This window comes from Oryctolagus cuniculus, chromosome 9, assembly GCF_964237555.1.
Source record: "Oryctolagus cuniculus chromosome 9, mOryCun1.1, whole genome shotgun sequence".
Classification (NCBI taxonomy): domain Eukaryota; kingdom Metazoa; phylum Chordata; class Mammalia; order Lagomorpha; family Leporidae; genus Oryctolagus; species Oryctolagus cuniculus.
Genome location: NC_091440.1, coordinates 136,434,296 through 136,461,627, shown reverse-complemented (window position 1 = coordinate 136,461,627; position 27,332 = coordinate 136,434,296). Strand labels below are relative to the sequence as shown.

The window sequence follows — 27,332 nt, the reverse complement described above, 5'->3', positions numbered from 1 at the left end:
TTCATTTAGTTTTATATCCAGGACATCTTATATACATGGTCGTTTACTACATGATAAACATTCTCTTCAGGTTTCCTGATGGAAATCCAAGGTAGGAACCGTTGGGCCAGAATGGAGTTTTAAGCGTTCCGATTGGAATATACTACTCTGCCTTGCTTCACAGGGATCTGGCTCACTCAGAGGCATTCTGCGGAGGACACGGCTTCCTCTGCTTCCGTCTCAGCTGCATCATTTCAGTAGACTGCAGGTTGGATATTAGAGCTTATGAGACCCCATTTCAGAAACGCCCAGGCTCATCTTTGTCAGTGTGTGGTCTTAGACACCTGGACAGAGCAGAGGGGACAAAAAGTCAAATGGGTTCACCTGGAGGGTGACGAGGCTTGCTAGAACAGTTGTTTTAATCAACTCCAGTTTTGACATGAACTGCATCTGGTTCCTCAAACTCATGCAGGTGTTTAAACCCCAGAGTCTGATGTTAATGATTAATGTAATGGTTGATGGGTTAGGATGGAGACTTGCTCTAATTATGACATCTGGGTAGTGGGCCTAGTGGGAGGTGGTCAGGCCTCGGGGAAGTGCCCTCAGAAGGTAGCTGCCACAGAGGGTTAGTTACATAAGCAGGGCTTGCTTCCTGTCTCACACACTCTGACATTGCCAGCTTCCGTCAGACACTGGTATATTGTGGCTACACAATCTTGGACTGCAAACCTCCAAGCCACAGCTGAAATAAACCTTCTTCCCTTTTAAGTTGCTCTTGGGAATTTTAAAGTAGTGAAAAGTGGATTGAGAGGCTGTACACTACTGATAGTTTTTTATTTTACTTTATTATTTATTTAAAAGGCAGAGTTGCAGAGAGAGAGAGAGAGAAACAGAAGTCTTTCATCTGCTGGTTGACTCTCCAAATGGCCGCTAAGGCTGAAGCTGAGCCGATCCAAAGCCAGAAGCCAGGAACTTCTTCCAGGCACATCATCAGGGAGCTGGATCAGAAGAAGAGCAGGGGCCGGCACCATGAGCGTAGCAAGTAAAGCCGCTGCCTGCAGTGCCAGCATCCCATATGGGTGCTGGTTCAAGTCCCGGCTGCTCCACTTCCAGTCCTGTTCTCTGCTGTGGCCTGGGAAAGCAGTAGAAGATGGCTCAAGTCAGGTTTCCATGCACTTGATAAAAACAATGAAAGATTGCTTCTTCAGATGTGACTTCTTGTTTTTTTGCTTTTAAATTTGTTTATTTATTTGAAAGAGTTACAGATAGATAGAAATCTTCCATCCATTGGTTCACTCCCCAAATGGCCACAATGGCCGGAGCTGGGCCATTCTGAAACCAGGAGCCAAGAGCTTCATCCAGGTCTCCTACGTGAGTGCAGGGGCCCAAGCACTTGGGCCATCTTCTGTTACTTTCCCAGGCTGTTAGCAAGGAGCTGGATTGGAAGAGGAGCAGCGGGGGATCTAACTGGCTCCCATGTGGGATGCTGGTGCTGTAGGCTGCGCCTTTAACCTGCTGAGCCACAGCGCTGGCCTCACCTCTGGGTTTTGATTAGGGATCATTTTCAATCTAGGTGAGTGTTTACCTTTCTACCTTTATGCTATTTTATTCGTGTATTTCATAAGCCCTCACTCTCTATATTGAGGAAGTAAGCACATCTCTCCTTCCCTTGGATTTACCTCTTCTCTCTCTCTCTTCCCTTTTGTGTGCTCCAAGACTTCTATTATTTTCTTTCTAGTTTATAGAAAACGTAAGTTTCTATGATTTTGCTATAATTAAAAATGGAAAATCAATGAGCTGCGTTTACATTATTGAATATGTAGATATTAAGCATTGGAGAGAGAAGATGTGTTCCTATGACTCAATCCAACCCTGAAGAATGAGAATGTTCCAAACATTCTGTTTTGTTTCACTCTAAAAAAATAGCTCAAAAATAGTTTACTTCCAGTTGCCTGTCTTTTTTTCTTATTGGCAAGAGAAGTAGATATAATCATTTGATTATTAAGAACTTATGGGAAGGCCGGCGCCACGGCTCACTAGGCTAATCCTCCACCTTGCGGCGCCGGCACACCAGGTTCTAGTCCCGGTCGGGGTGCCGGATTCTGTCCTGGTTGCCCCTCTTCCAGGCCAGCTCTCTGCTGTGGCCAGGGAGTGCAGTGGAGGATGGCCCAAGTGCTTGGGCCCTGCACCCGCATGGGAGACCAGGATAAGTACCTGGCTCCTGCCATCGGATCAGCGCGGTGTGCTGGCCGCAGCGTGCCGGCAGCGGCGGCCATTGGAGAGTGAACCAATGGCAAAGGAAGACCTTTCTCTCTGACTCTCTCTCTCACCGTCCACTCTGCCTGTCAAAACAAACAAACAAACAAACAAACAAAAAAAACAACTTATGGGAGCTGGTGCCGGGGCATAGTGGGTAAAGCCATGGCCTGAAATGCTGGCCTCTCCTGTGGGCACTGGTTCATGTCCCAGCTGCTCCACTTATGTTCCAGCTCCCTACTAATAGCCTGGGAAAGCAATGGAGGATGGTCGAAGTGCTTGGGTTCCTGCCACCCATGTGGGAGACCCAGAAGTTCCTGGCTCCTAGCTTTGAACCGGCCCAGCCCTGGCTGTTGTGGCCATCTGGGGAGTGAACCAGCCGATGGGAAATCAATCAATCTCTCATCTATCTCTCTCTCACTCTCTCTCTTCTACCCTTGCTCTCTGTAATGCTGACTTCCAAGTAAATAAATATGTCTTTAAAAACAATAGCGAGAACTTGTGAGCCTTAGTCTCAGGACTTGTACAGTAGACTCACCTGTCTTTTTGGTAGCAGTCCCTACGTCAGTTCTGATTTCCAGTGTTCTGAGGCACACTGGCATCTGAAAGACTTGCACCTCCAGGTTCCTGCCACCATTCCTGGGAGCCTATGCTTGCCTCTTTCTTGAATTCCTTGTTCATTTTTAAAAATGTTTATTTATTTGAAAGTCAGAGTTACACACAGAGAGAGGAGAGGCAGAGAGAGAGAGAGAGATCTTCCATCTGCTGGTTTACTCCCCAAAAGGCTGCAACAGCCAGAGCTGTTTCCATCTGAAGCCAAGAGCCCGGAGCTTCTCCCAGGTCTCCCATGTGGGTGCAGGGGCTCAAAGACTTGGGCCATCTTCTGCTTTCTCAGGCCATAGCAGAGAGCTGGATCGGAAGTGGAGCAGACAGGACTTGAACCGGCACCCAGCACTGCAGGCGGCAGCCTTACCCGCTACACCACAGCGCCGGCACCCTTGTTCATTTTTCTGTTGTATTTCTTCAGGCTTTCCGAGTGCCTGGCCAGTGGAGCCATGCAACTGTGGAGTGATCAGCAGGGTGGGCTTTGCCTTCAGCCTTCCTGGCCCTAGAGCCCAGCTCTGCTTTCCGCAGGCACAAGGATCACCATCACTTCATCACTTCTCAGAGACAGTACTGGCGCTGCATTCACTGGGTGGTGCTGAGGTAAAATAAATAATGATTGCAAAGGGCTTGGAGCTATGCCTGGCTCATAGCAAGAGTTCAATAAATAGTTACCGTTACTGTAAACCCGAAAATGTTATGACGTTCCCTCACCTTTGACCAATAGTTAATATATGAATCTAGATTTGGAAAAAATTTTTTTCAAAGTTCTGTGGGAGCCCACACATTGCTGTTGAGATAGTTAATTCTATTTCCTTGTAGATAGCCTGCTTTTATTTTTATTTTTTAAGCATTCTGGGATATTTTAGCATTTTATTTATTTCTCTTTTTTTAAAAAAGATTTATTTTTATTTATTTGAAAGACAGAATTACAGAGAGAGAGAAAAGTCTTCCATCCGCAGATTCACTCCCAAGTGACCACAACGGCCAGAGCTGAGCTGATCTGAAGCCAGGAGCTTCTTCTGGGTCTCCCACACAGGTGCAGGGCCCCAAGGACTTGGGCCATCTTCCACTGCTTTCCCAGGCCACAGCAGAGGGCTAGATTAGAAGAGAAGCAGCTGGGACTCGAGCTGGTGCCCATATGGGATGCCTGCTGGGGCTTTAACCCACTGTGCCACAAAGCTGGCCTCACATTTTCTCTTTATATTCAAAATTCTAAAATTTCACCAGGATACATCCAGCTGTGGTGTTCGCCGTCACACTCGTTAGTACCAGCGGACTCTTCCATTCTGGGAATTCTGGCTTTTCCCCCAGGGACACTGGTTTTCTCCTTTGCATTATCTCTACTTTCTTCTTTCCTAGTAGCTAAGGTTTCTACAACTTCATTTTCAAAATCAGTAATTTGTTCTTTAATTGTGCACATTTTATTATCTTGTTACCTAAGGGCCTATCCTTTTTCTGTTAGCAATGGCTTTGAGACAAGTTTCCTATCACCGATCGTTTTAATAGCAGCCTGCTCTTGTTCTATTATTGCAGCGCTCTCTTCGGTCTCCTTGGGGACACTGCTTGTGATTTACGGAAGTCCTTTGCTGTCCCTTGCATCAGTTCTCCTCCTTCTCAACTGGCTGCCTGTTTGTATCTGAGAATCAAGGGCTGTGTTGATCCATGTGGGCCTGCAGCCCAAGTTCGCTTCACAGCCGCCTAGATCTCAGCTGGTGCGGAGGCTCTTAGAGCCAGAGGGGCGTGTGTGTTGGTGACGAGTCCTGTACCTCCACAGAGCACTTGGCTCTGGGCTGGACCAGACGTTGAGCTCAGCCAGTCTCCAGACCAGCGTCCATGGCTGGAGGTTCCGGATCATCCTAGGCTCTCTTCTGCTCCTTTTCCTCAGTTGCAGCTTTCACACCCAACAGCCACGAGATGCTGTCGCCAGCAGTTCCCTGTCCACGTGAGAGGAGCGTAAGGAGCTTAGCTGCTCATCAGAGTTTCTGCCTTGCATCCGAGGGATGGATCTTGCTAGTCTGCTGACTGTGAACTTGGATCTTGCTCCAAAGAGTAGCTTCCATGCCCTCTGCAGCTTTACTCTAGGAGTGTTTGGAGTTAGGATTTTTAGAACAGATTTGTTTTATTTATTTGAAAGGAGAGAGGGAGAGGGAGAGGGAGAGAGATCTGCCTTCAGCTGGTTCACTCCCAGAATGGCTGCAACAGCCAGGCCTGGGCTAGGGTGAAGCCAGGAACTAGGACCTCCTCCTCCCAGGCCCATCTGCAGGGAGCCGGGTCAGAGCAGAGAGCTGTGGCTCACTGGTGCTGTGATTCAGGATGCCGGCATTGCCAGCCCCCCGGGGTCATCGTTTCTTCTCTTGTGGCTGATCTGAACTTTTGAGTCCATCTGCTGTCTGACTTCTTTACCAGCATCGTTTCCTACCTGTTTAAGGCATGCGATTTGCCCCTTATACCTAGAATTTCACTGGGTCATAAGAGATGCAGAAATGAGCAATTTATGCTCTTTCAGTCATCTTGAACCACAATTTTTACCTTAACTTTGAAAAATTAACCTTTAAAATAAATCAGATGCTTTGAATAGGAATCTGTTCGCACCGCTCAAAACTGCAGGGCATAACGCAGTGCTGAGTGGAACGGGAAGTGACTGCTGCACGCGGGGCTCGGAGAAGAGCCGTCATGTTAGGTAGACCTGCCATCTTCCTCTGGACAGCACTCAGCTCTGCTGGGCTCAGTCACAGCCCATCCTCCAGGTGAGTTAATACAGGATACACGCCTTTGGGAACATGGGCCATCGCTGGGATTAAATCAACAGAAGCTGTTGCGGCCATTTGGGGAGTGAACCAGCAGATGGAAGACTCTCTCTCTGCTGCTGCCTCTCTGTAACTCTGCTTTTCAAATAAATAAATCTAAAAAAAGACAAGTCTATCCATGTTCAATACACATGTAGTTTTTTCCCAAAAAATATTTATTTATTTGAGATGTAGAGTTACAGAGTGAGAGAGAGAGAAAGGTCTTCCATCCTCCAGTTCACTCTTCAAATGGCTGCAATGGCCGGAGCTGGGCTGATCCAAAGCCAAGAGTCAGGAGCGTCTTTTGAGTCTCCCAGGTGGGTGCAGGGGCCAAGCACTTGAGCCATCTTCCACTGATTTCGCAGGCCATAGCAGAGAGCTGGATTGGAAGAGGAGCAGCCAGGACACAAACTGGTGCTCATGTGGGATTTTGGTACTGAAGGTGGAGGCTTAGCCCACCATGCCACAGTACCAGCCCCTGCCCCAATTTTTTTTTAAAAAGATTTATTTATTTATTATCTGAAAGACAGAGAGAGAGAGAGAGAGAGAGAGAGAGAGAGGTCTTCCATCCACTGGTTCACTTCCTAAATGGCCACAGTGGCCAGCTAGGCTGATCTGAAGCCAGGAGCCAGGAACTTCTTCCGGGTCTCCTACATGGGTGCAGGCACCCAAGGATTTGGGCCATCTTCTGCTTTCCTATGCCATAGCAGAGAGCTGGATTGGTAGTGGAGCAGTCAGGACTCGAACTGGCACCCATATAGGATGCTGGCACTGTAGGTGGCGGCTTTACCCACCATGCCACAATGCCAGCCCTCCCAAGTATTTTTAATTGTGGTTGTTGAACAAATAGATACGGAATCCTGTATACAGACAACCGAGTGTATATAGAAGATGGATGTGTATATAAAATGTGTAGCTCTAAATTATAAAGTTACATATAAATAATTACATGATACTTCATAATTACATATTGTACTATCTAATGTGTAGTTTACATTGTAATTATAAACTTACATGCGAATGTGTGACTGTAAATAAGTACTTGTTTGTGAACTGATTCTATGTAATCTAGTCAGACTGAAGTTTGAGGTTCCTGGAACTAAAAATGTGACATTTATTTATTGTCTGCTGATGAGTGAAGCAGAAAAATAATCTTGTATTCATAAAGGTTAACTGTGATTCTGAACTTTGAATATCCTGGTTATGGTCAGTCCTAATTAGGAAGATTCCTAGGCAGGATTAGTGGAAAGTGCTGGCTTCACTCCTGCCCCACGTGTGCGGGAGCTCCTGGTTCCTCCCAACACGAGCTGGCTTCACTCCTGCCCCACGTGTGCGGGAGCTCCTGGTTCCTCCCAACACGAGCTGCTGCTGTGACTTTCTTCTTGAGCTTCTCAGATTTTATTATCAAGCAAATGTGAACACATTTCTCCCCTTTTCAAACCTATATGCATCTTACTGTACACACTGTTCTATATTTTTCTTTTTTAATGTATCTCAAGGATTTTTTTCCATAGAAAGATTCCTCATGCTTTAAAGCCATGTCGATTTTTGGATATTCCGCCATTTATTTAATCAGGTCCTACAGCCTGATTCAGTTGAGTATCTGGGCTGCTTTGCGAGTGTGCAAGCGTTTAAGGAAGTCCAGCTGCTGGGCCAAGAGGTGGTGCCTCTTTTATTCTGCTAGTGATGGCCAAACCGGTCTCCAGAGGTCATGTCAGCTAACACTCCCTCCAGCGGTGTCTGAGAACACCTTTTTTCTTCACCCACTTCCAACAATTGCGTTATGAAACTTTGTGATGCTTGTTAACATGATAGGAAAAACTATTAATGCAATTTTTTAAATTTATTTTTGACAGGCAGAGTGGACAGTGAGAGAGAGACAGAGAGAAAGGTCTTCCTTTTTTCCGTTGGTTCACCCCCCAATGGCCACTGCGGCCAGCGTGCTACGGCCAGCGCACTGCGCTGATCCGAAGCCAGGAGCCAGGTGCTTCTCCTGGTCTCCCATGTGGGTGCGGGGCCCAAGCACTTGGACCATCCTCCACTGCACTCCCTGGCCAAGCAGAGAGCTGGCCTGGAAGAGGTGCCCCGACCGGGACTAGAATCCAGGGTGCCGGCACCGCAAGCGGAGGATTAGCCTATTGAGCCGCAGCACCAGCAGAAAAACTATTAATGCAATTTCATTTGCATCTTTCTTATGAGTGAGGTTGAACATATTTTAAAATATTTGAGACATTGCGTTTCCTTTTTTGTAAATTGTCTTTACAATTTTTACTGATTGATTTGAAAGGCAGCATAACACAAAGAGTGGGAGAGAGAGAGAGATCTTTCATCTGCTCGTTTATGTCCTGAGTGCCTGCAACAGCCAGAGCTAGGCCAGGCTAAAGCTGGGGGCCGGGAACTCCACCCTGGTCTCCCATGCGCGTGGAAGGAGCTCAAGCGCTTGGGCCGTCACTGCTGCCTCCAGGCACATCAGCAGGGAGCTGGATCAGAAGCAAGCACAGGAATCAGTCCCGAGTTCTCTGATGGGGGTGCACACAACCCAAGGGTTGGCTTAACCTGCTGTGTGCAGTGTCCACCCTGTTAACAATACGTTGCACATTTTTCCTTTTAGTTTTTAAAAAGATATTTTACTTATTTATTTGACAGGCAGAGTTTCAGACAGAAGGAGAGACAGAGACAGGTCTTCCATCCACTGTTTCACTCCCCAGATGGCTGCAATGGCTGGAGCTAGGGCTGATCTGAAGCCAGGAGCCAGGAGCTTCTGTTGAGTCTCTCACACAGGTGCAGGGGCCTAAGCACTTGGGCCATCTTCCACTGCTTTTTCAGGCCATTAGCAGAGAGCTGGATAGGAAGTGGAGCTGCCAGAACTCGAACTGATGCCCAGATGGGACCCAGGACAGGGGTCTGGGGTGAGCTAGGACAGGGATATGGAGTAACCTAGGACAGGATTGTGGGATGACCTAGAACAGGGGTGTGGGGTAATCTAGGGCAGGGATGAGGGGTGAGATAGGTCAGGGTATAGGGTGAAGTAGGACAGGGCGTGGGGTGAGCTAGAATAGGGGTGTGAGGTGAGGAAGGGCAGGAATGTGGGTGATCTAGGGCAGGGATGTGGGGTGAACTAGGACAGGGTATGGAGTGAGCTGAGACAGGGGCGTGGGGTGAGCTGAGACAGGGATGTGGGATGAGCTGGAATAGGGGTGTAGGGTGAGCTAGGACAGGGGCGTGGGGTGAGCTAGGACAGGCATGTGGGGTGAGCTAGGACAGGGTATGGGGTGAAGAGGGTCAGGAATGTGGGGTAAGGTAAGACGGGGTGTAGGATGACCCAGGGCAGGGGCATGGAGTGACCTGGGACAGGGGTAGGGGGTGATGAGCAGTCTAGGTGTGGTCTGAGCCCCCCGGTACATTGAGAGGTGGGCATAGTCTGTGAGTCAGCAGGTGAAAGAGGGCCCCTCTGCACTCTGGGCAAACGGGCTGGGGTGGATAGGGATGGCTGTGACGCAGTCTCCCTGCTACCCTGGCGTGCTGTGTTTTGGTCTACACTGCAGTGTAGACAGGCATTAGAGTTGACTTCCACCTCCGTCTCAGTTGAGCAAAGACAACCGATTGCTTCATTCAACTCCGTGCAGCCCAGGTGTGAATGGTGGCATCGCGGCATGAGTAGTGCAGACACAGTTTCCAAGTGTAATAGGCTTAGTTACTGCAAGCCTTGAGCATTCATTTGTAAATTGCACAGGAGGTGTTCAGAGCATCCCGAAGGCACTGCATGGTGTTGTCTGTGACAGTAATTCTAGAGCGCACACTCTCGCAGGGTCAGTGTGGCTTCTCCCAGTCGGGGCAGGTGTTAGGGCTCTGACCCTGAGCGCAAACCTACGGGACAGAAATCTTGGTCTTCGGTATAAAGTGTGAATTTCTCTTGTTAGGGAGAATTTTGACTTAACTTTTCTCCTTTGAGACTGATAATGGAAAAAGGCTGAGAAATAGTGTTCTAGACGTACTAAGAAAGTGGTTTGTAGACGAGATGGATTTTAGGTATTTTCTCTGCAGTGTCTGAAATGTGGGAGATTGGCTGTGTGTGTGTGTGTGTGTGTGTGTCCGTGCTAGAGTTCCTTCAGGGACGTGGGGTGACCTAGGACGAAGCAGAAACCTCACCCAGTCCAGCCTGTGACATCTGCATTCTACGTAGGACTCAGAGAAAATGGAGGCACCCAACCACGGTCCTTCAACAGGAAGATTTACTGTGAGCGTAGGCTAGGCTTTCTCCCCCATCTGGTACTAACAGGATCTGATTGTTTTGGATTTTAGACAACACATGAAATAGCTAAGCATGTATGAATCATTCTGTCACTGGCAGTTTGCATAGCGTCCTTAGGCTGAGGGATTGAGTCCCGCCTGCGGCAGGCCACGTGCCAGTCATCGGTCACAGATCATGAACATAGAAACTGCCTCTGTGTTCGCTGCAGAAGGGGTCTGGGATGTGGAGAGCCGACTTGAGCAGACTCCCAGGAAGAGGAGGCTGATGCTGGGGGCATGTTGCTGCTGGCAGAGGCTCCCTGGGGCTGCCCCTGGGGCCACGTGGTGCCATGTTGAATCTGACCCTCCAGTTTTTGTCACTCCATTGGATTTTGGCGTCCCGGCAGGAGACCCTCTTGGGGCTGCGGTGTTTGTTGTTTCTGGCTTTATGGCAAGGTGCAGGGCCTGGCTCCCTACTGGTCTTGGGATTGCCTTCCAGGAGAATGGGACTTTGTGTGGCCAGATATGCCACACGTCTTGCCCTGGATTGGCAGCTGACGTGTGCGCGGTGTTCCGCAGTGGACAGAGCAGCTGAGAGGGTCTCTGTGCTGACTCAGTGCACCTCAGGTGAGGAGCTGAGGCTCAGAGGGCGACTGACTAACCCAAGAGTGCAGTGCTGGAGCAGAAACGAAACCTCCCGAGTACCTGTCCTGTGTCATGCAGAGTCCCAGGTGCTCTTGTCCATGGTTCTTTAGTTGCCGCGTGTTCATTCCCATAATTCCCCTAACACTCATTCCCCAGGTGGGTAACCAGATGTGTAGCAAGTGGCAGAAATGGCCTTGTTCCCTGAGCACTGTCCTCAGTCCACAACCTGGGCTGCTGACCAGGGTCTTGTCTTGCCTCTGCCAGCAGCAACACTCTCCATGTCCTTTCTGTGCCAACTGCTCGATGGTTTATCACGATTTTATTTGGAAGTCAGAATTATAGGGACAAAGAGGTGAAGAGAACACATGCGAGAGAGAGAGATCTTCCACCTGCTGGCTCCCTCTCCCGGTGGCCACAATGGGTAGGGCTGGGCCAGGCTGAAACCAGGAAACTTGAACTCCATCCAGGTTCCAGCTTTCCCACGAGAGTGTCAGGGGCCTAAGTACTTGGGCTGTCTGCTGACTTTCCCCGTATTATAAGCAGGCACCTGGACTGGAAGTGGAGCAGGCAGGACTTGCCCTTACACTCCTCAGGGGTGCAGGTGTGACAAGCAGGGGCTTAACCCGCTATGCCACAGGGCTGGCCCCCTTTGTGCTACTCTCATATCTCAGAAATACTGAAGTTCCCCTCTGCAAGCCTGGTTGTTTTGTGACAGTTTTCTTCTGGAGCGCTGGTCCACGTGGAAATGCAAAGTGGTAGCAGTTTTGTTTGTAGGGGAGATTCCTTTCCTTTGGAGTCTGGAGGCATCGTGGTGGTCCTAGCATGCAGGATAAGGGCTACCCTCAGCTGCCAGCCTCTGTCTGGCCACAGCAGATGCCTGAGGGCCTCAGGAGGGCAGGTTCCAGCAGGGTCAGGGCCTTTATGCTCAGTGGTTATCCCCCTGTGCCTCTGCATTCCCGTGCTCTTGGCTGCAGTCACGAGGTCTTGGAGACCCATCTGTGCATCCATGTCCTCATTTGGTTTCTGGAATTGATCCTCACCTGCCCACATCTCTAGGATTGCTCAGACTTGGGCCATATTTCCTCACCTATGTTGTCTTTTTTGACTCTATCTTAGGCTACTCTGTTCTTGAGTTAAAGGAAGGTAACCAGTTAGCTCAGAGCTACAGACTAATAGCTACAGAAAAGACGTGCCCTAGACAAAACCTGGTGGGCCTCACGTGGCCTCTTTCCCTTCTGTTTATCCAGCACTTCAGTGTTGACCTTATCAGCAACTCTGTTGTGTCTGCCTCCAGCAGTCCAAGAGAAGCAGGTATACATGTCTCAGGAGGGCTGTTTGCCTCTGGGCTCAAGCAGCCAACCTGGGAAAGCCATTGGGATGGGCTGGGGGCAAAAAGCATGAAGCTGACTTGCAGAGTGAGTGCAGAGATATTGAAAGTGTGTGATGCAAATGCTCTTTTCTTTTTGAAAAGATTTATTTATTTGAAAGTCAGAGTTACAGAGAGAGAGGGAGACACACACACAGAGCTCTTCCATCTACTGTTCACTCCTCAAACGGCCACAACTGGCCAGCACTGGACCAGACTGAAGCCCAGACCCAGGAGCTTCATCTGGGTCTCCCACGTGGTGCAGGGGCTCAAGGACTTGGGCCATCTTCTGCTGGTCTTCCCAGACCACTAGCAAGGAGCTGGATCGAAGCAGAGCAGCCAGGGCCCAAACTGGTGCCCATCCAGGATGCTCATATCGCAGGTGACAGCCTTACCTGCCATGCCACAACACAGCCCCAATGCAAATATTCTTTAATAAAAGAGTATCCCCTTTATTTTGCTTTCCTGACAGCACAGATGCACCAGGTGGTCTCCAGATCTGTGACTGATTTCCTGAGAGTGCAGCCTAGCTACAGAGATGCTTCTTCCCACAGTCATCCTGTTGCTTGAGCCCGTAAGTTCCTTTCCTCTGGGGAAATGGGGAGGTCAGAGACCTAAGTCCTCTAGCATGGAGTTTGGTTATAAGTGCACGCGTTGGGATATGAAATTTGAAGGCTGTCTAAATGTGGGAGTCTAAATCACAGCTCTAGAGAAAGATGGGCAGTGCACTTTCAATCACTCGACGCCTTGGGCGTTTCTTGATCTGTCTGGTGTGTCAGATTTTAAATGAATTACATCAAGAACTTCACACACTGTAGTCGAGATGCACACTTACACTGAGTCATCACGATGCCACGTAGCAAGAACCATAGCAGGATGTGGCTACCCCTGGGCAAGGGACACCCGAGCAAGGTCTCAGCAGCAGCAGGCTTCGCTTGAGATCCGAGATCTGGGATCAGGAAGCCCTGCAGAGCTGTCCAGGTGTTTATACCTCCACAACACAGGCGCATCCAGAGCCTGCGGGGTGGGCGTGTGTATATGGGGTGGAGCTTGGAGGGGATTCCAGAAGGAAGTCTGAATGGCAGTGATGTCTTGGTGAAAACATACGTGTTTTTTTATATAAGAAAATCTTGCAAATGGTTTTATTTTCTAAATACCAATATCCACCAGGATTTAGCAATTGCAAATACAGGGCAATATTTTATACCCCTTCATTTGCACCACAAATATAAAAATATATACATAACATTTTGTCACAAGTTTATTATCTTCACCCTGAAGCTGCCTCTTCACACCATGCAGATACTAATTGGCTTGAATTATTATAAACAAGAGTGCTAATTAAAAAATTGCTATGTTTGGATCTTGACTTATATACGTTAAAATGATATAATTTAAAATACTATGAATCTTTGATGGATGAGGTAGAATATATCCTAAATACAGTATGACTCATATCTTGAACATGTCTTAAAACTCAGCTATTTTTGAAATATTCTGGAACTAATTTTTAGAAGTAAAAAATCAGGTGAACTTACCACATATATTTTAAATGTTTAATTGCCGAAGTAAATACTCTAGTGATATGTAAGTGCTAAAAATAGTGATTTTTCAATTAGAATTGAGCATCAAATTACCTGGGCTCTTCCCAGAGGCACTGAGTCAGGTTTCCAGGGAGGTGTGGGCATGTGGGTGTACCTTGTCAGATGCTCGTCTCCCTGTCAACTACCCTTGCTGATGGATCTCAGATGTGGGTGACTTCAGGTTCCATATGGGCAGGAGTGCTGCTGACTGTACTGCTGTGACTAGCACCTGACACACAGCAGGCTCTCAGTTTACAGCCTGGATGGATAAGTGGGTGAATGGGTGGGTGGCTGGATAGGTGGGTAGAAGAATGGGTGGATGGATGAGTGGAAGGAAGGAAGGATGGTTGGGTGGATGGATGGATGGATGGAGGGAGGGAGGGAGAGGTGAATGGGTTAATGGATGGTTGGATGGATACACTACTTTTCATCTGTGAAATCCAGACCCAACACCAACAGTACATTGCTATTCTGGCACCAGGAACAGTGTCTGGTCTAAGTCCTTTGAGCCTGGCTGGTTTCTGCTGAAGGGTCTCACCCTGTGGGGCCCTTGCTGCAATGCACCAGTCAGCAGCAGCTGGATTCTCCCTGATCCCCTTGCTTTCTAAGACCCGTCGCACCTGTATCTGCCCGACTCCTGGCAGCGCTCCCTCTTCCCCTGCAGCGGGAGGCCCACCTCCATCATTCCCCACCTGCTCCGACTCTGGGACTCATGGGACAGCCTCTGCTCTCGTCTTCTCAGAGAGTTACCCATGTCTGCCTCTTAAAATGGAAAACAAGAATTTTCATGACTGTCCTGCACTTTGAATTACTTGGAAGCACATTTGTACACCAAAGCTAGAAGAGGATTCTGTATTCCCGATCATCGCTCCTCTAAGGGTGATCCACTTGGAGCAGCATTGCAGCCTACCCGAGAGCTGGCTGAAAATAGAGACTCTCAGCCCCTCCCACACCTGCTGAGGTGCTTTGCCGACTTTCACGTACATTAAAACTTGAAAAGCAACCACTCTAGGTGACCTCTGCTCTGTTTCTGAAGTGTCATCTCAGTCTTGGTGGAAGCAGAGTGACAGACTTCCTGGGAACTGAAAGCGCATCAGGAGAGTGTGAGCCTCTCAGCCCAGGGGCCAGCATGTTGCTCAGTCGGGAAACACCTGCCAAAGTCAGGTGGAAGATGGGGATGGCCAGTTCCTCCTTTAAATTGTCATCTGGGCTGGCTCTGCAGCTCACTAGGCTAATCCTCCACCTGCGGCGCCGGCACACCGGGTTCTAGTCCTGGTCAGGGCGCCGGATTCTGTCCCGGAAACTCTCTGCTGTGGCCAGGGAGTGCAGTGGAGGATGGCCCAAGTGCTTGGGCCCTGCACCCACATGGGAGACCAGGAGAAGCACCTGGCTCCTGGCTTTGGATCGGCACAGCGCTGGCCGTAGCGGCCATTTGGGGGGTAAACCAACGGAAGGAAGACCTTTCTCTCTGTCTCTCTCTCACTGCCTAACTCTGCCTGTCAAAAAAAAAAAATTGTCATCTGGGGTCACGAGAGAGAGGCAGACAAATTTGAAAGGAAGTGGTCAAGTCATCTTTATTTAGAGACCATATTAGTATATATCTGGAAATCTTGAGAAATCATTGAAAAAGCTGTAAAAACACATAACAAAATGTATTTAAAAAGCAGGTTATAGAATCAGTATGTAGAAAGCAATAGCTTTCATAGATGAAAATAATAACTGGTTGGAAGTTACAAAAACCTCTTAGAATTCCAAGAAAAACAGCCAAAGTCCCTAGAAAGAAATGATTGAAATATGTGTGGCTCAAGCATTCCTGAAACGTGCCCAAGTGCATGAGAATGAGGAGAAAGCCAGGCCTGGGTTCGGGGTGTAACGGTCCACGGTCTGAGCATGTCTGTTCTGATGATGCACCTGTCATCCATCAGGTCCTTTCTCTTCACGCTTAGCAAATTGATTTTCATTTGGAAAAGCAACTAAACAGAAATAGATTGGAAACTGTTATAAAAGAAAACAACGAGAAGGGACTCAATTTTAATGCAGATGTTGCAACATATTACTCAGACTCTAAATTAGAGGAAAACTGCATTGGTAAATGAATAAACAGACAAGTAACAGAACCAGATGGAAAATCCAGAAATAAACCTAACTGCACATGGACAGCTGACAGTGCTAAAGGCAGTGTATCTAATGTGGACTCTCATCAGCAGAGCAGGGCTACCTGGAGAAGCATGTGAGAGGTGTAGATGAATGATTCTGCACGTCACACACCAGCACAAATGCCAACTAGTGCGAAGTGAAAGTACAGGGTGAGAGGAAGACAGGTGTGAGTGCCTTTATAACATGTGAGTAAAAGTTTCCCAAGGCATGGCCGGCGCCGCGGCTCACTAGGCTAATCCTCCGCCTGTAGCGCCCGGGGTTCTAGTCCTGGTCGGGGCGCTGGTTCTGTCCTGGTCGCTCCTCTTCCAGTCCAGCTCTCTGCTGTGGCCCGGGAAGGCAGTGGAGGATGGCCCAAGTGCTTGGGCCCTGCACCCCATGGGAGACCAGGAGAAGTACCTGGCTCCTGGCTTCAGATCAGCGCGGTGCGCCGGCTGCAGCACGCCCGCCGCAGCAGCCATTGGAGGGTGAACCAACGGAAAGGAAGACCTTTCTCTCTGTCTCTCTCTCTCACTGTCCACTCTGCCTGTCAAAAAAAATAAAAAAATAAAATAAACAAAAATAAAAAAAAGGAGCTGTGGTGTGTGCACAGGATGGAAGGCCTCGCGGTGGTGGGAAAATGAAGATTTCTCCACATCCTATTGCTGACACCACGGGGTGAAAACCTAAGGCAGGACAACTCCTATAACACACTACCTTGTCCCCAACTACTCCTACAACACACTACCTCCTACCCAACTACTCCTATAACACGGTACCTCAACCCAACTACTCCTAAAACACTACCTCGTACCCAACTACTCCTGTAACACACTACTCCTACCCAACTACTCCTACAACACACTACTCCTACCCAACTACTCCTGCAACACACTACCTCATACCCAACTACTCCTACAACACACTACCTCATACCCAACTACTCCTACAACACACCACTCCTACCCAACTACTCCTACAACACACTACTCCTACCCAACTACTCCTACAACACACTACCTCCTACCCAACTACTCCTACAACACACTACCTGATACCCAACTACTCCTACAACACACTACCTCATACCCAACTACTCCTACAACACACTACCTCCTACCCAACTACTCCTACAACACACTACCTCATACCCAACTACTCCTACAACACACTACCTCCTACCCAACTACTCCTACAACACACTACCTCATACCCAACTACTCCTACAACACACTACCTCCTACCCAACTACTCCTACAACACACTACCTCATACCCAACTACTCCTACAACACACTACCTCCTACCCAACTACTCCTACAACACACTACCTCATACCCAACTACTCTTATAACACACTACCTCATACCCAACTACTCTTATAACACACTACCTGATATCCAACTACTCTACAACACACTACCTCATACCCAACTACTCCTACAACACACTACCTCATACCCAACTACTCTTATAACACACTACCTCATACCCAACTACTCCTACAACACACTACCTCCTACCCAACTACTCCTACAACACACTACCTCATACCCAACTACTCCTACAACACACTACCTCCTACCCAACTACTCCTACAACACACTACCTCAACCCAACTACTCCTAAAACACTACCTCGTACCCAACTACTCCTGTAACACACTACCTCATACCCAACTACTCCTACAACACACTACCTCCTACCCAACTACTCCTACAACACACCACTCCTACCCAACTACTCCTACAACACACCACTCCTACCCAACTACTCCTATAACACACCACTCCTACCCAACTACTACAACACACCACTCCTACCCAACTACTACAACACACTACCTCATAACCAACTACTCCTACAACACACTACTCCTACCCAACTACTCCTACAACACACTACCTCCTACCCAACTACTCCTACAACACACTACCTCATACCCAACTACTCCTACAACACACTACTCCTACCCAACTACTCCTATAACACACTACCTCATACCCAACTACTCCTGTAACACACTACCTCATACCCAACTACTCCTACAACACACTACCTCATACCCAACTACTCTTATAACACACTACCTCATACCCAACTACTCCTACAACACACTACCTCATACCCAACTACTCCTGTAACACACTACCTCATACCCAACTACTCCTACAACACACTACCTCATACCCAACTACTCTTATAACATACTACATTGAACCTAAGAAGGGTCTGGGAATACAAATACTTGTTTATATTTGTGTGTGTTAGTAGAACACTGAAAGCATAAGCAAAAATACTACTGAAATGATTATCTGATGGGGAATGAGGAGGAAGGTAACAGGGTGGTGGGAATGAGAACAGATGCCTGACTTCTCCAGACGTATTTTAATGTTCCCTGGCAATCATGGGAATCAACCTTAAAATTAGATAAACGTGAAAAAGAAACTAGCAGGAGACAAAGTGAAGCAAAAATTTTAAAACACATGGAATTTGAAAATATATCCTTGGTGAAATATATCCTGATAGAACTACAAAGAAATCGGCCGGCGCCGCAGCTCAATAGGCTAATCCTCCACCTGTGGCACTAGCACCCCGGGGTTCTAATCCTGGTCGGGGCACCGGATTCTGTCCTGGTTACTCCTCTTCCAGTCCAGCTCTCTGCTGTGGCCCGGGAGTGCCGTGGAGGATGGCCCAGGTCTTTGGGCCCTGCACCCACGTGGGAGAGCAGGAGAGGCACCTGGCTCCTGGTTTTGGATCAGCGTAGTGTGCTGACCGCAGCGGCCATTGAGGGGTGAACCAATGGAAAAAAGGAAAGCCAGACCTTTCTCTCTGTCACTCTCTTACTGTCTAACTCTGCATGTCCAAAAAAAAAACCTACAAAGAAATCATAAACTGTACTTAGTCATCATATTATTATCATTCATATTGTTATTGTTATTTTTGAATCATAAATAGGAGTATAAACAAATGATTATGATCATTGGGAATGAAGAAATTTGTATATCTCTTAGACTACATTTAAAAATATTTATTTATATATTTGAAAGTCAGAGTTACAGAGAGGGAGAGACACACAGAGATCTTCCATTTGCTGGTTCACTCCCCAAATGGCCACAATGGCTGGGGCTGGGCCAGGCCAAAGCCAGGAGCCTCAAATAACATTTGTGTCTCCCCTTCGGTGGCAAGGGCCCAAGTCCTTGGGCCATCTTTTTCTGCCTTACCAGGCAGTTTAACAGGAAGCTGGATTAGAAGTGGAGCAGTTGGGACTTGAACTCTCAATCTAGTGTAGGATGCTGGTGTTGTAGGTAGTGGCTGAACCTGCTGTGCCACAATGCTGCTCCCACCCCAGGGTTTTAAAAAAGATTTGCTTATTTGAAAGGCAGAATCACACACACACACACACACACACACACACACACACACACAGAGACTGATTGAGAGATATCTTCCATCTGCTAGTGCTCTCCCCTAAAATGGTTACAACAGTTGGAACTGGGCCAGGCTAAAACTAGGAGCCAGGAGCTCCATCCAGGTCTTCCACCTGGGCAGCAGGAGCCCAAGTACTTGGACGATCTTTCACTGCCGCCCAGGTGCATATGCAGGGAGCTGAACCAGGCCCTCAGATATGGGATGCCGACATTACAAGAGGAGGCTTAACCTGCTGTGCCACAGCACTAGCCCTGCAAAGCAAAATTTTAAGGATAAAAAGATGCATATGTAAAATTAATTAAAAGTTGAATTAAAATCCTGTGTTCTGGAAAGCTGGTATGAACTCATGATGTATTTTTCTAAAACAGAACAGAACAATGACCAACACAGCAGCAATGATTATGCTCCAAGTGTGGACACTGAAGAGGCTTAGAAGCCATGATGTTGCAGTAGTAGTCAGGAACCCTGCCTGCCAGCCTAGGGTCTCCAAATTCCACTCCTTAGGATTCCTTGGCGAAGATGCTGACTCCACATCTGAAGCAGGAAATATACAAGGGAGACACTTGGAATATCATGGGGACTGGAAAGGAGCTAATAAAGCCCATTGGGGTTTTGCTAAAAGCACTCAGAAGTGGACAGACTGGACTATTTGAGCACCAAAAAGAATAACGAATGCAATGAACAAACCACCACCAAAACCCCACCCAAACAAATTAAACACTCATGTTCCCAAAGCAAACAAGACACTGAACTCATAACCTTCTGAAAACCTGTAACCATCAAACGTTTGTCCTGACTTTTGATGAGAAAAGTAGTCTTTGTAGAGGAGTTCTGACTAATGCGTGCTGAATGATACTTAGGAAACTACCACTCTGAGCCCCAAAATGGAAGAGCGGTTGTGGATGATCCATGGCTGTGGGAGCAGCGGTGCAAGGTCGGTGCAGAGCCTTACGAGGGAAGGCTCCGACTGACAGTCGCTACTCATCGTTGCTAGCCTTGGGCAAAGGCTGGCTTGCAGACATTGAGAGCTTCCTGAAGTGGCGTCATTGCCCACACCCCAGAATCAGCATCCTTCTTTAGGTCTGCACTTGGCCACGGGAAACAGAAGGGCACATTCAATGACACGACAAGAACTTAGCCTACCAGTCCAGAACATGTCAGATTGACACCAAAGAACTTGGTTTCTATAGCAATAAAAGGTAAAAAAGGGACTGGATGAGAGGAAACTGTTACCCGTTAATGAAGAAAGTGATCGAGTATCAAATGTAGTGTGTGGACACTGAATTACTGTCCAAACAAACCACTATAGAGAGAACTGTTGAAACAATCAAATTATTTCTGTAGCGTGACATATACTTACCATAAAGGTACTGGAGTGTTTTTAAGCATACAGGTAACCCTGGGATGTTAAGTGCATTCACAGTTGTGTGGCCGTCACCAGCATCCATCTCCAGAATCATTTTTTCGTCTGCACAAACTGAAACTTTATACTCTTTAGAAAGTAACTCCCCAGCCTCTGGCAATCACTATTTCCTGTCTGTCTCTCTGATTTGACTACTAAGAATCTCACATGGAGGGAATCCGACAGTTCCTTTTGTGACTGGCTTATTTAACTTAGCATGCGGTCTTCAAGGTTCATCCATGCCATAGTGCATGTCAATTTCCTGAGAAATGTTCCATTGCACGTTTTAATCCATTCCTTCATTAATGGACAATTGGGTTGTTTCCACACTTAAAAAAATTCATTTATTTTAGAGACCGAAAGAGGATGAGAGAGAGCTTCCATCTGCTGATCCACTCCCCGGATGCCTACAAGAGCAGAGGCTGGGCTAGGCTGAAGCCAGAAGCTGGGAATCAAATTCAGATCTCCTCTGTGGGTTGCAGGAACCCCGTTACTTGGGCCATCACGGCTGCCTCCCAGGGTCTGCATTAGCAGAAGCTGCAATCGGGAGCTGGGGCTGGATATTGAATGCAAGCGTGCAGATAGGGGATGTGGGTGTCTTAACCCCTGGGATGAATGCCTGCCCTGCTTCCACCTTTATGCTGTTGTGGTTAAAGCCACTATGATCATGTGTGTACACATAGCTCTTCTAGTTTTTATTTTTTAAAGATATATTTAATTTATTTGAAAGGGTTACAGAGAGAGGTAGAGGCACACACAGACAGAGGTCTTCTCTCTACGGGTTAACTCCCTAAATGGCAACAACAACAACAGCTGGATCTGAAGCCAGGAGCCAGGACCTTCTTCTGTTTCTCCAATGTGGGTGCAGGGGCCTAAGGACTTGGGCCATTTTCCACTGCTTTTCCAGGTGCATTAGCAGGGAGCTGCATTGGAAGTGGAGCATCTGGGACTCAAACTGGTGCCCATATAGGATGCCAGTGCTTCAGGCCAGGGCATAAACCTGCTGCGCCACAACGCTGGCCCCCTTTTAATGAAGTCCCCAGCTTCAGGCATGTCGTTACAGCAGCGGGAAGTGGACTGACACACCAGTCCTCTCTGCTCACTGTGTTTCCTCTTCCCTCTGAGACCTGGCCACAGCCATCTGTGGGATGTGGGCATCACAGTTGTTGGCTCTACCCTCTGTGCCACAATGCCAGCTCCATTTTTGGTACTCTATATTAGCTGCTACAAATCAGAGAAAACATGCTATTTGTCTTTTTGGGTCTGGCTTATTTCATGAGGCATACTGGCCTCCAGTTGCAAAAGACAGGGTTTCATTCTTTTTAATGGCCGAGTAATATTCCATCGTGTATATGTAACACAGTCTCTTTATCTAGTCATCATTTGATGAACATCTGGGCTGACTGCATATCTTAGCTATTGTGAATTTAGTTGCTTTAAATATGGGGTACAGATGACTCTTTCATATGCTGGTTTCATTTCCTTTGGGTGAATTCCCAGTAGTTGAGATAGCTGGTCATATGGTAGATTACTTTTCAGATTTGTGTGGACTCTCCATACTGTCTTCCAAAATGGTTTTACTAGTTTACATTCCCACCAACAGTGTATTAGGATACCTTTTCTACCACATCCTTATCAGCATTTGTCATTTTTTTTTTATTTTTAGATGAAAGCCATTCTAACTGGGATCAAGTGAAACCTCATTGTGGTTTTTATTTGCATGTCCCTATGGCGAGTGATCCCGAGCATCTCTTCATGTGTCTGTTGGCCATTTGAATTTCAGCCTGTGAAAAATACCTGTTCCTATCCTTTGCCCATTTCTTAACTGGATTGTTTGTTTTGCTGCTGAGTTTCTTAAGCTTCTGATATAGTTTGGATGCTCTTTATCAGCTGCATAATTTGCAAACATTTTCTCCCATTCTGTCAACTGCCGCTTCACTTTGTTAAGTGTTTTCTTTGTTGTGCAGAATCTTCTTAGCTTGATGTTATCCCATTTGTCTCTTTTTCTTTTTATTACTTGTGCTTCTGGGGTGTTATCCAAGACGTCTTTGGCTAAGCCATTGTCTTGCAGAGTTTCCCTATAGTAATTCGGTGGTTTCAGGTCTTAGGTTTGGATCCCTTGTGAGTTGGTTTTTGTATAGGGTATAAGATAGGGGTCTTGCTCTGTACTTCCGCATGTGGAAATTCAATTTTCCCAGCATCATTTGTTGAAAAGCCTGTCCTTTCTCCAGGGAGTGATTTTTAGCTCTTGTCAAAGATTAGTTGGTTGTAGATGCATGGATTAGTTTTCTGGGGTTTTAAATCTGTTCCATAGGTCCACATGTCTATTTTTGTGCCAGAACCAGGCTGTTTCGATTATAACTACCCTGTAATATGTGTTGAAATCTGGTATTGTGATGCCTCCAGCTTTGTTTTTATTGTTTAAAATTGTTTTAGCTATTTGGAGTCTCTTGGGTTCCCATGTGAATTTTAGCACCACTTTTTCTAGATCTGAGAAGAATGTCACTGGTATTTTGATTGGTAGTGCATTGAATCTGTAAATTGCTTTGTGTAGTATGGACATTTTGGTGATATTAATCCATGAACATGGAAGATTTTTCAATTTTTTGGTGTTTTCTTCTATTTCTTTCTTTAATGTTTTGTAATTTTCCTTATAGAGGTCTTTTACCTCCTTGGTTAAATGTATCCCAAGGTATTTAACGTTCTCTGTGGCTGTTGTGAATGGGACTGATCTTACAAGTTGTTTCTCAGCCATGGGATCGTTTGTGTATACAAACGCTGTTGATTTTTGAGTGTTGATTTTGTATCCTGCCACTTTGTGAAACTGTCTTTGAGTCCCAGGAGTGTTTGCTTTTTGAAACTCACTGCACAGAACTGGGTTCTGTTTATAGTTTCAGTTTCATTGCCTCTATCTGGATGGTTCTCTCTGCCCTGCTCCCGGGGACCAATGGCTTCCCTGGAGTGGGTTCTAATTCCTCCCCAGAGAGTGTGTTATGAGTCACTTTTCAGCCCCCATGCTCTGTGGTTTGTAGAAAAGCCCAACCCAGCTGAGTAGGAGACCTCAGTTCTCACCCCTCTGGGAACAAGAGTGCAGAGCAAGGAGGTCTTCCTCAGTGGTGCACAGGACTGCAAGAAAGCACCGGAACATGTTAGCATGTTGCAGTGTTTATATTTCATGCTAACAAAAAATAAGAAACTGCGTGGTGTGAGCATCAGTTCACGCGTGACACCAGCACCCACCGTGGGTGATGTCGGATGGTGCTGTGAGGTGTGGTGCTGATGGCCCCTCTCCAGACATGTTCCAGGAGCCCACTGTGGCGTTGCCATCCTCACTGTCTTGTTTATTTTCAGCTTATTGCAAAGTCCTGAAATTCATGTATGCCAGGGTAGGTAGATGACAAGATAGGTAATTATCCTTAGTTAAAGCAAACTGTATGAAATATTCAAGAGACTTAAAATATTGACAGTGGTACAGACAATGTAATCACAGAAGTGCGAGATCTGTAGTCACTGCCTCCCCCCCCCGTCCGTGCTGACCCTTCACCATCTGCACGGTGTCTCCTCCAGTGGCACCGGCTGTGTCCACTGCCAGCCCCTTGGCCTTCCCTGAGGTCTGGCGGGACTCGCTGACTCACCTCCTTCAGTCCTGCTCCTGTTGTCGGGGGTCCAGCCCGGGCCTGCTGCCCTTCTTCCCCTCTTTCTGCTTTACTGTCTGTGTGTGTGTGTGTGTGTGTGTGTATTTCTAAGATTTATATATTTATTTGAAAGGCAGAGTTGGAGAGAGGGAGGGAGGGAGGGAGGGACTGAGAGAGAGGGAGATCTCCTGTCTGCTGGTTCACTCCCCAAATGGCTGCAAAGGCAGGTCTGCGTCAGGCCCAAGCCAGGGGCCAGGAGCTGCTTCTGGGTCCCTGACGTGGTGGCAGGGCCTAAGAGTTGTGCATTCTTCTGCTGCTTTCCCAGGTGCACAGCAGTCAGGACTCGAACCCATGCTCAGGGGATGCCGCTCTGCAGGAGGCGGCTTAACCTACAGCACCACGACGCCGGCCCCTGCTTTATTATCTTTTTTTAAAAGATTTATTTATTTATTTGAAAGACAGAGTTACAGAGAGTGGGAGGCAGAGAGAGAGACGTCTTCCATCTGCTGGTTCCCTTCCCAGATTGCCGCGACAGAGTTGTGGTGATCTGAAGCCAGGAGCCAGGAGTTTCCTCTGGGTCTCCCACATGAGTTCAGAGGCCCAAGCACTTCGGCCATCTTCTACTGCCTTCCCAGGCCACAGCAGAGAGCTGGATCAGAAGTGGAGCAGCCGGGACTCGAACCTACACCCATATGGAATGCCGGCACTGCAGGCGGCCTCGCTTCAATATCTTTTTACTCTAGTACTTACTGTCTTCAACACCTCCTGCAGTTCACCTATGGGTGATGCTGTACCTGACATCTGCTCTGACGGGAGCTGCAGGAAGAACCTTCCCCACTCCTGCTGTGCCAGCACCTACAACCATGCCCAGGCCGTGACAGACCACACAGATGTGTTGAGTACAGTCAGGAAAATCACAGAACCCCAGCTCCTGGAAGGCCTAACATAAGCTCTGTATGAGCCAGTGTGTCTGAGAACATGCAAAACACACCCCACTCCTTTCTGGCAGCTGTGGCTGCCACTCAGCACCTCACCAGTCCCTGTGCGTGGGAAGCCACGTGCCAAAGGCTCATGTCTCACCTAAGTCCTCGCGGGGAGCAGAGTCCTGGCCACACCAGGGCACCGTCAGGCTGTCCCTGCCCCGGGCTGTCTGTGCAAGAGGATCTTTGGGGGCATAGGTGGGTGGCAGGGGAGAGCCAGCTGCCCCTCCTCTGCCTTTGCTGCCATGTGCCACTCACAGGAAGTGAGGCTCCCAGGGGGTGGGAGGAGAGGGTGGAGCCTCTGCTGGGGGCTTGCCTGCCTGGGTCTGCAGCTGTCTCTGTGCAGAACCTCCCCGGCCACTGTTGTTAGAGCTGTGGGTTCTGACCTGGATGCCCCTCTTCCTGCACGGACACGAGACTTAGCTTGGAGCGATCGGATTCCAGTTTTATTTCTTCCACACTGAACCCTGCTCTCTTCATTCCCGTGGGACACACGCTTCATCCTATGAGTCTGGGTGAGGGGAGAACGGTTACTTGCATTGGCAACTGCAGCACAAGATGACCCCTGTGGCAGTGGTGTCCACTTGTCGGGGAACACTGGTCTTAGACGCTGCAGCTGGCCCCTGCTGAACTTGTGCATTCTGCCTGTGCCCTTGCCTCTCGCCTCTTGAGACCCAAGTCAAGCATCATCTCCCCGGAAGCCTTCCCAGTCTCCAGGAAGAGGAAGAACTGAACGCCGTGGCAGTGATTTGAACGGGACAGCCGGCCAAGTGAAGACGCCCCTGAGCGAGCAGCTGTGTCTGCCAGGTGCTCAGGCCACATAAGGAAAATGCACAGAAGGAAAGAGGATCAAAGCAAACCACCACCAAACAGGGGCTGGTTGCACAGGGCCGGCCTAAGTCCTCCTGAAACGCTGCAGCACGGAGGGAAGTACGAAGTGGCCAGCTGTGCTGTCCCCACCAAGACGAACGGGACCCCCCTGCCCCCTGCCGGGAGGGAGCGGCCGGCGCAGCCCTGGAAGGAGCGCCCAGCCTCGAGTCAAGCTCTGGAAGGAGGGCTCGGCGTCTGCCCGGGATAAGCGTCCTGCCCTACTGGTGGGGGGCTCTCTCCCTCTCTTTTCTGCCTGCTTTTCCGTACTTTTTTTGACAGGCAGAGTGGACAGTGAGAGAGAGAGACAGAGAGAAAGGTCTTCCTTTGCCGTTGGTTCACCCTCCAATGGCCGCCGCGGTCGATGCGCTGCAGCCGGCGCACCGCGCTGATCCGATGGCAGGAGCCAGGAGCCAGGTGCTTTTCCTGGTCTCCCATGGGGTGCAGGGCCCAAGCACCTGGGCCATCCTCCACTGCACTCCCTGGCCACAGCAGAGGGCTGGCCTGGAAGAGGGGCAACCGGGACAGAATCCGGCGCCCCAACCAGGACTAGAACCTGGTGTGCCGGCGCCACTAGGCGGAGGATTAGCCTAGTGAGCCGCGGCGCCGGCCTTCCGTACTTTTTTACTTCCCGACTTGTTTCTTCTAGTTTTTTATAATCTTGGACGTGTCGTAGCACATCCTGCGAGTCCAGGGGAGCGTGGTTTTTCCGACTTGTCTTCGAGGCTTGGCTTGCTGTGTGCCGCGCTGGCCAGCTGGCAGCAGGCTGGCCGACGTCCTGGTGGTGAGGATGGGAGCATGGGGTGCACTTGCTGCTGTTCTACATGACTGGCGAGAGCAGCTCCGTGGGCTGGGGTGGTTCACAGGTGAGGGATTTGGGGCCCAAGCAGCCCAGCTGGGAGCCATGAGCCAGGTGGTTTCTTTGTAGAATCTTCACTCTGTACCATGTGGGCTGCCCGTCTCTGGGAAAGCCTCCTTGTGCTGTGCGAGCCATTCACGTAGAAGTGTGGTTGCCGTGGACGCTGTTGGTGCCCCGCACGCGTCGCACGGGTGGGCTTTGGGGGCGAGCTGACCCTGGGGACACAAACACACCCACTGCCTGCTGGAACTGGGGCTGGGACGACCCCGCCCCTCTGTCCACACAGCACGCTCTTTTCCTTGCATTTGTTTGCTGTCCAGACCCCGAGAATGGGAGTTTCCTGTGCCACGGCCGCCTCTGCCTCCCTCGTGGCCAGGACATGGTCGGGCACAGAGGAGGTGCCACGTGCAGCACACCCAGCTGTTGTGTATTTATTTACCTGTTTATTAAGCTTAGTGTGTCATTGTAGTTTGTAAGAGATTTACACTTGATATATTAAAATATGTAATTTATGTGTTAAATATACTTTATGTTTTATATAAGTGACACATTTTAATAACATATTTTATAAACA

General features: G+C 48.5%; 1 long non-coding RNA gene across 3 annotated transcripts in view; it reads left to right on the top strand.

Moving 5' to 3' along the window:
• The window catches only part of LOC103348935 (spidroin-2), a 74,699-nt gene extending 49,986 nt beyond the window's left edge, over window positions 1–24,713 (top strand). Inside the window, exons 2-3 of one of the 3 annotated variants that reach the window (XR_011379110.1) lie at window positions 12,341–12,442; window positions 24,575–24,713. This is a non-coding gene — a long non-coding RNA (spidroin-2). Of the gene's footprint in view, window positions 1–12,340; window positions 12,443–14,115; window positions 14,458–19,383; window positions 22,618–24,574 lie in introns of those variants that run through there. The other 2 variants (XR_011379111.1, XR_011379109.1) reach the window with 2 other exon arrangements.
• The last annotated feature ends 2,619 nt before the right edge of the window (window positions 24,714–27,332 follow it).